The following is a 15,274-nucleotide window of genomic DNA, read 5'->3' as shown; positions in this document are numbered from 1 at the left end:
CGCCTAATGAAGCTCATATCGTCCTCAAGTCGAGTAATCCTCGTATCCATCCCATCGAAGTGAGCATCCATGGCATCCAGGGGAGTATCCATAGCATCAAATCGGTCACCCACAAAAGCTCGAAGACTGTGGAGTTCAGAGAGAACATCGTTCAGAAGTGAAGAGGAATCAACCCTTTGTGTTGGAGGAGAAAGAGTACGTTCGTTAGGGATTGGCTGAGGTAAGTATTGTTTCCGAACCCACTGACCATCATCATCCTTATGGTAACCAAACAAGATAACCGCACCAGCACCAATAACAAAAGACCTTTTTACTTGAACAAATGGTTTATCTTCCAAAGGAATTTTGAAATGATGAAGAAAAAGGGTGACGAGGTGAGGATAGGGGAGAGGTGCATTGGCCCGTAATGCCTTATGCATCTGGTACCGAATCAAGTGAGCCTAGTCGATCTGACGACTGGTAAGAAAAGCCCACATAAGAATCAAATCCTCCTCGAAGGCTTGAGCAAGGGTTGAAGAACGGGGAAGTAAAATACGAACAATAATATAGTGCATGATGCGGCAATCAAAGGTTAATGACCCAACAAGTAATCTGCCGGTCATATCAACCTGGTCATTGCAGACCATACACCAAGCATCATGACTAGATTAATCAAACTTCCAGTCATCAACAATGGTGCCCTCAATGAAAAGAACAAAGATTGATCAATAACAATAGACACATTATGCACCTCAGAGTAAATAATACCATCCTAAATTTTCAAGTAATTCTAGAAGACTCTAACTAATTCAGGATAATGAAGCAGTTTTAGAGACAAAAATTTAGTTAAACCAAAGTTTCGAAACACTTGATAACAATCAAATGTTTCATCATCAAAGAAAGCAAGGTCTAGGTACTTACGGTCTAAAATGACTCGATTGGAAAATTGGGAAGAGTACCTTTGGCGTTGATCATATGAAGAAAACAAGGTAGATGATCAAGGAGATGAAAGGGAAGAAGGAATTGGTGTTGTGGGTGCTCCAGAAGGTTCGTGGCGGCGGTGGCCAGCAGCAGCGGTGGTGGAGGAAGATCCTTTGCACTTCTTCGATGATTCTGTCTTTTGATGAAGTTTTAATGAATTTCAATCAGTGGGTTTGAAAGAGGAGTGAAAATGATGAAGATTGGGCTTTGTGGGATGTGATTTGGTTAAGAAATGAGGGAGATATGAGGTTTTGAAGATTTGGAAGCTTGGAGCGCTGTCAAGAGAGGTTTTGGGAATGAGGGTTCTGTGCAAAACGTGATATTTATAGAAGAAGACACCTTGTAATTGATTACAAGGCTTGGTAATTGATTACATGAGTATGTGCCCTGCTGGTAATTGATTGCAGGCTTCTATAATCGATTACAGCCTATTTGTTCTTCTGTAATTGATTACATATAATGGTAATCGATTACCAGAACATAAACAAGGCATTTTCTTTTAAAGAACTAACTATGTCTATGTCTAAACTTCATCTAACTATACTAATCAACCATAATCACAAAAATTTGATGTAGTGGGTGCTCCAGAAGGTTCGTGGCGACGATGGCCAGCAACAGCGGTGGTGGAGGAAGATCCTTTGCGTTTCTTCGATGATTCTGTTATTTGATGAAGTTTTAATGAATTTCAATCTGTGGGTTTGAAAGAGGAGTGAAAATGATGATGGTCACCTGCTGGTCGGCCATGTGTCGTAGGCAACGCTCCAACCTTTTTGTGGATGAGCTGAGGTGAACTCTGGAGGTGGTGGCGGTGTTTTTGTTGCCAGCTACTGTGATGCCTCGCCCTGTGCCTGCCTGGGGGTGCAGTAATTCTCGATGAAAGCCCTGTTAATAGGGGCCTAATAACCATATTGGGGGCAACAGGCACTCCGTAGAACTGACAGAGGCTCGTAATCAAACCTGGAAACCCTAGGACCTTGTTGGACTTCTCTGGGCACACTGAGTGTCTTTTAGGCGTGATCCATGCAAATAGTAGATGGCATCAGAAATCAGTTGAGCCACATGCATACTTACCTATGTCATGATGGCATAAACCAACTGACACTTCGGCAGGGGGAGATCAGAGTGGTGGTCACTTCGTAGAACCGACAGAGGCCTGTAATTAGAGCTAGAACCCTAGGGCCCTATTGGACTTCTTCAGGTCCACTGGATGTCTTGCGGGCGCGATCCCTGCAAATAGTAGATGGCATCAAAGACCAGTTGAGCCATGTGCATACTTACTTATGTCATGATGGCATAAACCAGCTGACACTTCGGCAGGGGGAGATCGGAGTGGTGGTCGCTGGTAAGAAGGTTGCTAAGTAGCAACATCATCCATATGTTGATGCACACGATCCACACTCGTCTCCTTGCAGCGGCTGGGAGAAATCTTGCCCCGGTATGCATAGTAGTTGTGCGATAGTCTCCTCCTCTGGTTGTGCTTGCACAGTTGGTCGCCCTCCAATATCAGGGGGTGGCCCAGGAACTGATAAAAGTAAACTACTAGCCCCTCACCCGAGAGCGCAAGCCTCGATTAAGCATTAAGGGCAGAGGACCTTGAGTTCTCTGAAGGCGCAGATGTGGAGCCCTCTAAAAGCGAGGACGTGCAGTCCTCTTAAGGCGAAGAGGTGTAGTCCTCTGAAGGCGAGGGTGTGTACTCCTCTGAAGGTGAGGACGTGTAGCCCCCTGAAGGCGAGGGCGTGTAGCCCTATGAAGGCGAGGACGTGTAGTCCTCTGAAGGCGAGGGCGTGTAGCCCTTTGAAGGCGAAGAGGTGTAGTCCTCTGAAGGTGAGGGCGTGTAGCCCTTTGAAGGGGAGAAAGTGTAGTCCTCTGAAGGTGAGGATGGGTAGTCCTCTGAAGGCGAGGACATGTAGTCCTCTGAAGGTGAGGACGTGTAGTTCTCTGAAGGTGAGGACATGTAGTCCTCTGAAGGCAAAGGACCTGTAGTCCTTTGAAGGCGAGGACCTGTAGCCCTCTGAAGGGGAGGACGTGTAGTCCTCTGAAGGTGAGGACGTGTAGTCCTCTGAAGGTGAGGACGTGTAGTACTCTGAAGGTGAGGGCGTGTAGCCCTTTGAAGGCGAGGGCATGCAGCTCTTTGAAGGCAATGACGTGTAGCCCTCTGAAGGGGAGGATGTGCAGCCCTCTGAAGGCGATGACGTGTAGTCCTCTGAATGCGAGGACCTGTAGTCCTTTGAAGGCGAGGACTTGATGCCCTCTGAAGGGGAGGACGTGTACTCCTCTGAAGGTGAGGACATGTAGTCCTCTGAAGGTGAGGACGTGTAGTCCTCTGAAGGTGAGGACGTGTAGTACTCTGAAGGCGAGGGCGTGTAGCCCTTTGAAGGCGAGGGCATGCAGCCCTCTGAAGGCAATGGCGTGTATCCCTCTATAGGGGAGGATGTGCAGCCCTCTGAAGGTGAGTACGTGTAGCCCTCTGAAGGCGAAGGCGTGTAGCCCTCAGAAGGTGAGGGCATGCAGCCCTCTGAAGGCGAGCGCCTGTAGCCCTCTGAAGGCAATCGCGTGTAGCCCTCTGAAGACGAGGACGTGCAATCCTCTGAAGGTGAGGACATGCAGTCCTCTTAAGGCGAGGGCGTGTAGCCCTCAGAAGGTGAGGGCATGCAGCCCTCTGAAGGCGAACGCCTGTAGCCCTCTGAAGGTGAGGGCATGCAGCCCAGAAACTGATAAAACCTGCAATCACAAAATGGGGGGAAAACCTGCTTGTTCTAGGCTTGTAGAAAATGGGAGTCTCCCGTATCCGCAGTTGGATGATTTATTATGTTGAGGCCAGATGGGGGAGTGGGGTCCACCCTAGAAACAGCGCTGATAGCAACAACTGTAGTCGCATTGACCTCCATTATCTTCTTCATGCTCATCATGGCCTCCATCATTGTGGCCATCTGTTCTTTCATGGCCTTCATGTCGGTCTTCATCCGCTCTTGCACCTCGTCTACTTCAGCCATTACTCCAGCTCTAGCATGCGTTCAATAAGGGTGTCATAAAGTGTGTTCTTCCCTTTTGATAACAATGATTAAAGTTTGGTTTTCAGGGAAAGAATGCAGTGAGCAATGTAATCAATGAAAAGCACGGATGTATGCGAATGATGCATTGTTTGAGCTTTATCGTGACTTTCTTTGTTTTGTAGAGGAAAATGCAAGGATCATGCATGAGCGAACATGAAAATAGAAGGTGTACAAAAAACATGTTAGATGCACGGTGAATAAATGACTTATGCGAAATGCAATGCATGAAATGATAAGTGACAAATGCAGGAACGATACGTCCATTACGATGCCATGAAGAAATGCTTATGTAGAAGCAAGCTTCATGATGATGAACCAAACAATTTTGATGATGCCAAAATCCCAAATGATTGATTCAAGACTTCAACATCAAGCATCAAGAATCCAATCCAAGATTCAAGATTCAAGATTCAAGAGAAGAAATCAAGAAGCAACAAGTCAAGACTTCATATAGGATAAGTATTAAAATATGTTTTTTCAAAATTCAAATAGCACAGTTTTGTTTTACAAAAGAATTTTCTCAAATTTTCTAAAATACCAGAGTGATTACTCTCTGGTAATCGATTACCAGTTGGCAGTAATCGATTACCAGTGACCAGTTTGGTTTTCAAAATATTTTCAAATGGTTTGCAACGTTCCAAAATGATTTTCAAATAGTGTAATCGATTACACTATATTAGTAATCGATTACAAGTGAATTTGAACGTTGAAATTCAAATCTAATTGTGAAGAGTCACAATTTTTCATAAAATACATTGTGTAATCGATTACACCTTTGTGGTAATCGATTACTAGTGAACAGTTTTGAAGAAAAAGTTAAGAGTTATAACTCTTAACATGGTTTTCTCTAAAGTCACAACTCTTCCAATGGTTTCTTTGACCAGACATGAAGAGTCTAAAAAACCATGACTTTAGCACACATTTAACATATGTATGATATTCTTCCAAACAATTATTTTTCACAATCTATCTCTAACCATTGCCCATTTCTTTTTCTTTGCCAAAAACTTTCTAAACTTCGTTTTTTCTGCTAGTGGAAATTCTGTCGAAAACAAAAGTGTGCTATCTTTTCTTCCTTCTCCCCCTTGCCAAAAGATTCAAAGGACTAACCGTCTGAGAATTCTTTGGATTCTTCCTCTTCCCTTTAAACAAATGATTTCAAAGGACTAATTGCCTGAGATATCTTTTGTTTCCCCTTACAAAGATTAAAAGGACTAACCGCCTAAGAATTCTTTGTCTTAATACATTGGAGGGTACATCCTTTGTGGTACAAGTAGAGCGTACATCTACTTAGGTTGTAATACTGAGAACAAGAAAGGGTACATCTCTTGTGGATCAGTTCAAGTGGAGTGTAAATCCACATGGTTGTTCAAAGAGAACAAGGGAAGGTACATCCCTTATGGATCTTTGCTTGTAAAGGATTTTACAAGGTTATTGGAAATCTCAAGAACCGATGGGTTCTAGGGGACTGGACGTAGGCACGGGTTGTTGCCGAACCAGTATAAATCTTGTGTTTGGTTTCTTCTTCCCTACACTCTTTATCTTTCCGCTGTGTACTTTTTATTTCCGCTTTACTTTTGTCTAAGTTATTGTTTTTGTTCTTCACTTTCCCATAACTTAGTAGTAAAGCCTAATTGAATCTAGTAACATTAAGAAGGATAAATTTTTAATTAGTCAAGACACATTAATAATTAATTCAACCCCTCATTCTTAATTATTCTGAGGCTACTCGTTCCAACAGTTTATGCGATGCATGATATGAATGCATTTATGGACACGAGAGCCCGGAAAATCATCTCTTCTTACTTTCACATTTGGGGACGCAGTGCCCCATATGTGCAATTAAGAAGGTGATATGGACCTTTCGGCTTCCTGTGACAAAAGACGAGACCAACATACAACGCATGTGTGACGACATGATGCAGACGCGCAAAAGCACAACACGGGGATGTACACAGTATGGCAATATCCACAAATAATCATACAACAAAGGCGTACATGACATTTAGGTTATATGCATGGCAGTGTTTAAAAGGCACGCAACGTGTTCACTTCGTGCCCCTATTTTAGGGACCTAAACGGGAGGAACTAAAAGGCTTTTAGTGATAATTCCCAAGGTGGTCATATCTCTCTTGATGGTTTCTAGAGGTATCATCCCCTTCGAAAAACATATTGCGGCAGTAGGGACTACCAACAACAATATGTTATCAAAGAAAAACTCTAGATGAGGGTTCAGTGTTATCAAGCAAGTCGGAGACCCAGCATGACCACAGATTCACATCCACTCCTTATGTTCCCATGGACCCGGGTATAAGGCCCCTTTTCAACTCACCGTGTGTGCAAAAAGGTATTGGTGTTGTGTGTATCAAATGAATACATATTTATCTCATGCATACATTAAAACACGCTTACAACATCGAAAATTTTTATACAAGAACATAAAGCAAAAGGGAAACCGATGAAAGGGAAAACACAACTTTTGCACAAAAGATTAATATGCCTAACTCTCTAAAAATAGTCCCCAGTGGAGTCGCTAACTGTCGCAACCTATCCTTCGGCAGAAGGGCGACGCGGGGCTCACGGGTGCGTCTTCCAAGGGAGGAAGGCGCGTGGAGTCGACACCAACATTTATTCGAGGAAAACATTGAAAAAACCGGAACGTGTGGTCTACGAACTTTAAGTGTGAAAGGTTTTGGAGTTGTTTTTACGCACGGGGAAGGTATTAGCACCCCACGCGTCCATCACAAAGGACGACAACCTCTAATCAAGTGTGCAAGACATGACTTCAAAATTTATGTATTTTTCCCTTTTTTATGTTTTTTTTAGCTTTTTACGGGCCTTTTTGTATTTTTTTTCTTTTTGTGGTCGACAAGGGTGTTTCCCTCGCTCCTACGTATTCCTCAATTGCAATGAGAAAATCAGACCTACGTAGTTCTTTCAAAACTAAATGTTGGTTAAGCTGTTTTGATATTTTTCCACAAGATCGATTTAAACCGAACAAAAGTCGTTTTAAGGCGTTGGACCATTAAATGATCTTTTGCTTTTTTTTTTAAAGGAGAGAAACGTTAAGGCGTTGGACCATTAACGATCTCTTAGGGTGAAAGAAGAGAAACGTTAAGGAATTGAACCATTAACTATAGAAGCAAGTTTCATGATGATGAACCAAGCAATTTCGATGATGCCAAAAGCCCAAGTGATTGATTCAAGACTTCAAGATCAAGCATCAAGAATCCAATCCAAGATTCAAGATTCAAGAGAAGAAATCAAGAAGCAACAAGTCAAGACTTCATATAGGATAAGTATTAAAAGATTTTTTCAAAAACCAAATAGCACAGTTTTGTTTTACAAAAGAATTTTCTCAAAATTTCTAAGTTATCAGAGTGATTACTCTCTGGCAATTGATTACCAGTTATCAGTAATCGATTACCAGAGACCAGATTGGTTTTCAAAATGATTTCAAATGATTTATAACGTTCCAAAATGATTTTCAAATAGTGTAATCGATCATACTATATTAGTAATCAATTCCAAGTGAATCTGAACGTTGGAATTCAAATCCAATTGTGAAGAGTCACAACTTTTCATAAAACACATTGTGTAATCGATTACACCTTTGTAGTAATCGATTACCAGTGAGCAGTTTTGAAGAAAAAGTTAAGAGTTATAACTCTTAACATGGTTTTCTCTAAAGTCACAACTCTTCCAATGGTTTCTTTGACCAGACATGAAGAGTCTATAAAAGTATGACTTTGGCACACGTTTAACACATGTATGATATTCTTCTAAACAATTCTTTTTCACAATCTTTCTCTAACCATTGCCCATTTCTTTTTCTTTGCCAAAAAGCTTTCTAAACTTTGTTTCAAAACTTTGTTTTTTCTACAAGTGGAAATTTTGCAGAAAACATAAGTGTGCTATCTTTTTTTCCTTGTCCCTCTTGCCAAAAGATTCAAAGGACTAACCGCTTGAGAATTCTTTTGATTCTCCCTTCTCCCTCTTGACAAAAGATTCGAAGGACTAACCGCCTGAGAATTCTTTTGATTCTTCCTTTTCCCTTTAAACAAAAGATTTCAAAGGACTAACCGCCTGAGATATCTTTTATTTCCCCTTACAAAGATTCAAGGGACTAATCGCCTAAGAATTCTTTGTCTTAACACATTGGAGCGTACATCCTTTGTGGTACAAGTAGAGCGTACATCTACTTGGGTTGTGATACTGAGAACAAGAGAGGGTACATCTCTTGCGGATCAGTTCAAGTGGAGTGTACATCCTCTTGGTTGTTCAAAGAGAACAAGGGATGGTACATCCCTTGTAGATCTTTGTTTGTAAAGGATTTTACAAGGTTATTGGAAATCTCAAGAATCGGTGGTTGCTTGGGGACTGGATGTAGGCACGGGTTGTTGCTGAACTAGTATAAATCTTGTGTTTGTCTTCTTCTTCCTTACACTCTTTAATTTCCGTTGTGTACTTTTTATTTCCGCTTTACTTTTGTCTAAGTTATTGTTTATGTTCTTTACTTTCTCATAACTTAGTAGTAAAGCCTAATTGAATCTAGTAATATTAAGAAGGATAAATTTTAATTAGTCAAGACACATTAATCATTAATTCAACACCCCCTTCTTAATTATTCTGAGGCCACTCGATCCAACAAGTGGTATCATAGTAGGTTTCTTGAGAAAAGTTTCACAACCTCAAGATTCATGGCCTCCTCAAATTCTCTGTTTCCCAAAGGAAAATCCATCCATAGGCCACCTATCTTTAATGGTGAGGGTTACCACTACTGGAAAACCCGAATGCAAATCTTTATTGAAGCCATAGATTTAAACATTTGGGAAGCAATAGAAATAGGACCTTATGTACCCACCATAGTAGATGCAAGCACAAGCACAACAACAGAAAAACCTATAGATAAATGGACTGAAGAGGATAGAAGAAGATTCCAATATAATCTTAAAGCCAAAAACATAATCACTTATGCCCTAGGAATAGATGAATATTTTAGAGTGTCAAACTGTTCAAATGCAAAGGAGATGTGGGATACTCTCCAACTTACACATGAAGGCACCACTAATGTGAAAAGATCTAGAGTCAATACCCTTACACATGAATATGAATTATTTAGGATGAACACTAATGAGAACATCCAAAGCATGCAGAAAAGATTCACACACATAGTCAATCACCTTGCCTCCTTAGGAAAAACCTTTCCTAATGAAGATTTAATTAATAAAGTTTTGAGATGCTTAAGTAGGGAATGGCAGCCCAAGGTAACTGCCATTTCTGAAAGTAAAGATCTTTCTTCTATGTCTCTTGCCACTCTTTTTGGCAAACTGCAGGAACATAAAATGGAACTTCAACGTCTCAACCAAAATGAAGAGACCGACAAAAGGAAAAGAAGCATAGCACTCAAAGCCTCCTCCTCAATGCAAGAAGAAGAAGAAGAAGAAGAAGAAGAATCTGATGATGAAGAAGACTTCTCACTCTTTGTGAAGAAGTTTCATAAATTCATCAAAAATAGAATGTAGAAGCAAAGCTTCATGATGAATCAAGAGTGATTCAAAGATGTTTTGATGATAACAAAAGATGATGACAAAGGTGATGACAAAAAGCTCAATGGTCAATCAAAGAATGAGTTCAAGATATTCTAGATAGAATCAAGAACACTTCAAGATTCAAGAGGAAAGTTGAAGAACACTTCAAGACTCAAGAGGAAAAGTTGAAGAACACTTCAAGATTTAAGAGGAAAGTTGAATTCAAGAATCAAGATTCATGGATCAAGCTTCAAGAATCAAGATCAAGATTCAAGACTCAAGATTCAAGAATCAAGAGAAGACTTAATCAAGATAAGTATGAAATGGTTTTTTTCAAAAACTGAGTAGCACATGAATTTTTCTCAAAACATGTTTACCAAAGAGTTTTTACTTTCTGGTAATCAATTACCAGATTGTTGTAATCAATTACCAGTAGCAAAATGAATTTGAAAAAGTTTTCAAATGAATTTACAACGTTCAATTTGATTTCAAAAAAATTGTAATTGATTACAATGTTTTGGTAATCGATTACCAGTGCCTTTGAACGTTGAAATTCAAATTCAAATGTGAAGAGTCACATCCTTTCACATAAAAGCTTTGTGTAATCGACTACACTGATTTGGTAATCGATTACCAGTGATTGTTTCTGAATAAATCAAAAGATCTAACTCTTCAAATGGATTTTGACTTTTTCAAATTGGTTTTAAGTTTTTCTAAAAGTCATAACTCTTCTAAATGGTTCTCTTGACCAGACATGAAGAGTCTATAAAGGCAAGGCTTTGTTTTGCATTTTCAATCAATCTTTCTATCAATCCAATCAATTCATTACAATCCTTTACAAGCCTTGTATCTCTTTGAACTTCTTCTTCTTCTTTGTGCCAAAAGCTTTCCAAAGTTTTCTGGTTTTCTAAACCTTGAAAACTTGTGCTATTCATTCTTTTCATCTCTTCTCCCTTTGCCAAAAAGAATTCGCCAAGGACTAACCTTTTGAATTCTTTTTGTGTCTCTCTTCTCCCTTTTCCAAAAGAACAAAGGACTAACCGCCTGAATTCTTTTGTGTCTCCCTTCTCCCTTGTCAAAGAATTCAAAACGACACAGTCTGAGAATTATTTTGATTCTTCCCATTCCCTTATACAAAAGTGTTCAAAGGACTAACCACCTGAGAATTCTTTTGTATCCCCATTCACAAAGTATCAAAGGTTTAACCGTCTGAGATCTTTGACTTAACACATTGGAGGGTACATCCTTTGTGGTACAAGTAGAGGGTACATCTACTTGGGTTGTTGACTGAGAACAAGAGAGGGTACATCTCTTGTGGATTAGTTCTAGTGGAGGGTACATCCACTAGGTTCAAAGAGAACAAGGAAGGTTACATCCCTTGTGGATCTTTGCTTGTAAAAGGATTTTTACAAGGTTGAAAGAAATCTCAAGGACCGCAGGTCGCTTGGGGACTGAATGTAGGCACGGGTTGTTGCCGAGCCAGTATAAAAACTCTTGTGTGTTTGTCTCCTTCTTCCCTACTCTTTTACTTTCCGCTGTGCATTTTTATTTCTGCTTTTACTTTTGGTTAAGTTTCTCTTCTACTCTTTATTCACTTAACAACATAGTAAAAGCCTTAGAAGAGTAATTTTTTAATTAGTAAAGTTTTAGGAATAATTAATTCAACCCCTCCTTAATTATTCTGAGACCACTCGATCCAACATAGAAGAATGGAGAGATGTCATAACTTCGACAATGGGAAGAGATCTCGAGAAGGTTCCCCAACACTTAAATGCTATAAGTGTAATCGACCCGGTCACATAATGGTACACTGTCCCACAAATGAATCATGGCCAAAGAAGAAAAGTCATGAAGAAAGAAGATCCAAGAAGGCGTATATTGCTTGGGATGACAATGACTCATCCGATGGTTCGGAGAAGGAGATCAACCTTCTATCCAAGGACTATGAGAGTGATGAGAACATCTCTCAAGAAGATTAAGCAAAAAGCAAAAGTCTAACTTCCATCTTTGAAGATCTAAGCACTTAAATCATGAAAAAGGTAACATCAAAACCATTCTCTTTTAAATTAAGTTGGTTGAAACTTTCCTTTCAATTAACTTGTTTATATGATGACTAACAAAATTTTATTTGTTTGTCTTAATTGATTGCTATTATGAGTATGTGCTTATATGTTTGATTGAGTTATTTTCTTTCTCGAAGCATGAAGTTTATTATTAAAACAAATACTCGATAGTGCCTATGATTCTTGCATGATTTTTAGTATGATATGTGAATTACTTGCTTAAAAGTTATTCATAAAGCTTTTTCAAAAATCTATTATGTTATATATATATATATATATATATATATATATATATATATATATATTTATTTATTTTCATATAAGAGTTTTTAGATATAAAGTATTTTGACCCCCTTTCAAATCCGTTCACCCTAAGAATTCATTCAACACTTAGTTCTTCTAAAATGCTCTCTGGTAATCGATCACCACAATGTGTAATCGATTATAGAAGGCACACTAAGTGTAATCAATTACAAAAGAATGTAATCAATTACAACACGTCCCTGATGCTTATAAATTCAAATTTAAGAATTCACGAAACTGCAACTTCGTCTTTCTCGCGAAACCCTTATTCCCAAATTTTCTTTATGCCATAACTTACTCATTTCTTATCCAAATCACGTCCCACAAAGCCCAAAATTCATCTTTTTTCATTCTCTTTCATTTCAAAGGATTGAAATTTTGAATAAGTCTCTTAAATGGAAGAACCATCAAAGAAGCGCAAAGGTTCTTCGAGTAGAAGCCAACGACACTCTAAGGCTCAGGATACTCCAATTCCTTCCTCCATTTCCTCCTCCTCATTGTTCTCATTGGAAGAACAACGTACACGATACACTAACCTCTTCTCCTCTCGTTCTATCATTGACCCTAAGTTCATAGATATGGATTTCTTTTCTGATGAGAGTTTCAAATGCATTCAAGCATTTCATAACTCAAATCTCATTCCCTTTATGTCTTTAAAACTGCCTGTGTATTCTGAATTGGTAAAAGCCTTTTATTCTAACCATGAAATTCAAGAAAGTACCTTGATTTCTAAGGTCTATGGGATAAAGATGGTCATTGACCAATCCCTCTTTTATGATTTGACCCAATTGTCTAGTGACGGTGTAACATTTGAAGGTGCACTGGATGATGATTGGAAGTTTGATTTTTCTGTGCATGATGCCCGTCGGTTGGTTTGCACCAACTAAGCGGATATGATCGGAAGGCTGCTTGTTGGTTCATTGGTTCTTGAAAGCTGCATCCTCCATTATCTAATTGTCTGTATCTTACTCCCCAGATCTTCAAACCTTGCACATGTTTCTGAAGAAGATCTAATAGTAATGTGGGCCTTTCATACCGGCTGACAAATTGATTGGGCATATCTAGTCCGGTATCGCATGCATAAAGCATTGCGATTAAATGCTCCTTTGCCCTATCCTCACTTAGTTACTTTGTTCCTTCTACATTTTAACACCCCTCTTGATTCTGAACCTTATGTTCCAATCAAGAGATCTTTCTTGATCGGTGCTGCTGTGGTTTCCTCCTTTGGTTACCGCAAAGAGCATGATGGCTCTTTGGTAAAAAAATGGTGCTCAGCCAAATGATGATGAAGGACACTTACCTGTTGAAGGAGACTCTTCTCTCCTTCAGAGTATTTTGGACAGGTTTGATGGACTTCAAACCTATGTTGGTGAGAGGTTTGACTCCTTGGAACGTCAAGTGGGTGCACGATTCGAGGAGATGAACTCAAGGATTGCAAAGGTTGAAGAAGATGTCACCATCATTCATGACTGCCTTGGTTTACCTCCACCACCACCACCAGTTTAGACATTACTATTATTATTAGTATTTTGATTTCTAGCCGTGTATTTGGCTATGTTTTGAAACACTTATTAGTATGTTACTTTCTAATTTAGTTGCTTTAATTTAGTTATCTTGGATGACTCTCTAAATTATCTGACATTATAGTTTATGAATGAATTATTATCATACTTGCTTAGTTTATGTATGCATTATTGTCTTCCTTGCTTGGATGATTATGGATGAATGTATGATTTTATGTCTCTATACGCACTTTGGCTTTTTGTTGATGCCAAAGGCGAAGAGAAAGTTGGGATTAAATCAAGAACTCATATAATTAAACAACTTAATTTCAAGTAAAGCTTAAACTCAAAAACAAAGGGGGAGAATTATGTGAGTGATCGATTAGAAGATAGAGCTTGTATGCGTTTCTTGATTTCAGGTTTGTCATCATCAAAAAGGGGGAGATTGTAGAAGCAAGTTTCATGATGATGAACCAAGCAATTTTGATGATGCCAAAAGCCCAAGTGATTGATTCAAGACTTCAAGATCAAGCATTAAGAATCCAATCCAAGATTCAAGATTAAAGATTCAAGAAAAGAAATCAAGAAGCAAAAAGTCAAGACTTCATATAGAATAACTATTAAAAGATTTTTTCAAAAACCAAATAGCACAGTTTTGTTTTACAAAATAATTTTCTCAAATTTTCTAAGTTACCAAAGTGATTACTCTCTGGTAATCGATTACCAGCGACCAGTTTGGTTTTCAAATGATTTATAACGTTCCAAAATGATTTTCAAATAGTGTAATCAATTACACTATATTAGTAATCGATTACATGTGAATCTGAACGTTGGAATTCAAATCCAATTGTGAAGAGTCACAACTTTTCATAAAACACATTGTGTAATCAATTACACCTTTTTGGTAATCGATAACGAGTGAACAGTTTTGAAGAAAAAGATAAGAGTTATAACTCTTAACATGGTTTTCTCTAAAGTCACAACTCTTCCAATGGTTTCTTTGACCAGACATGAAGAGTCTATAAAAGCATGACTTTGGCACACGTTTAACACATGTATGATATTCTTCCAAACAATTCTTTTTCACAATCTTTCTCTAACCATTGCCCATTGCTTTTTCTTTGCCAAAAAGCTTTCTAAACTTTGTTTCAAAACTTTGTTTTTTCTGCAAGTGGAAATTCTGTAGAAAACAAAAGTGTGCTATCTTTTCTTCCTTCTCCCTCTTGCCAAAAGATTCAAAGGACTAACCGCCAGAGAATTCTTTTGATTCTCCCTTCTCCCTCTTGACAAAAGATTCAAAGGACTAACCGCTTGAGAATTCTTTTGATTCTTCCCTTTCCCTTTAAAAACAAGATTTCAAAGGACTAACCGCCTGAGATATCTTTTGTTTCCCCTTACAAAGATTAAAGGGACTAACCGCCTAAGAATTCTTTGTCTTAACACATTGGAGCATACATCCTTTGTGGTACAAGTAGAGCGTACATCTACTTGGGTTGTGATATTGAGAACAAGAGATGGTACATCTGAAATTCTGATACTGGGGACAGATGTCGTACAGGATGTCACGACATCGCGCTTCAGAACATGCAGCTTGTTTATGACCGTATGAACAGATTAAACAAGTAAATAACACAAGAGAATTGTTAACCCAGTTCGGTGCAACCTCACCTACATCTGGGGGCTACCAAGCCAGGGAGGAAATCCACTAAAATAGTGTTAGTTCGAAGATCTAACAGCCACTGTTTACAACCTTCTCACCTAACCACTACCCGTGCAATCTCTACCTAAGAGCCACTCTTAGATATGAGAAACCCCTCTCACTCCCTCTCAAACACACTCCCGTGTTTACAATTAAATCGAAT

This window comes from Glycine soja, chromosome 15, assembly GCF_004193775.1.
Source record: "Glycine soja cultivar W05 chromosome 15, ASM419377v2, whole genome shotgun sequence".
NCBI classification, from domain to species: domain Eukaryota; kingdom Viridiplantae; phylum Streptophyta; class Magnoliopsida; order Fabales; family Fabaceae; genus Glycine; species Glycine soja.
The sequence above is the reverse complement of the archived record's forward strand: the minus strand, read 5'-3'. Positions refer to the sequence as shown.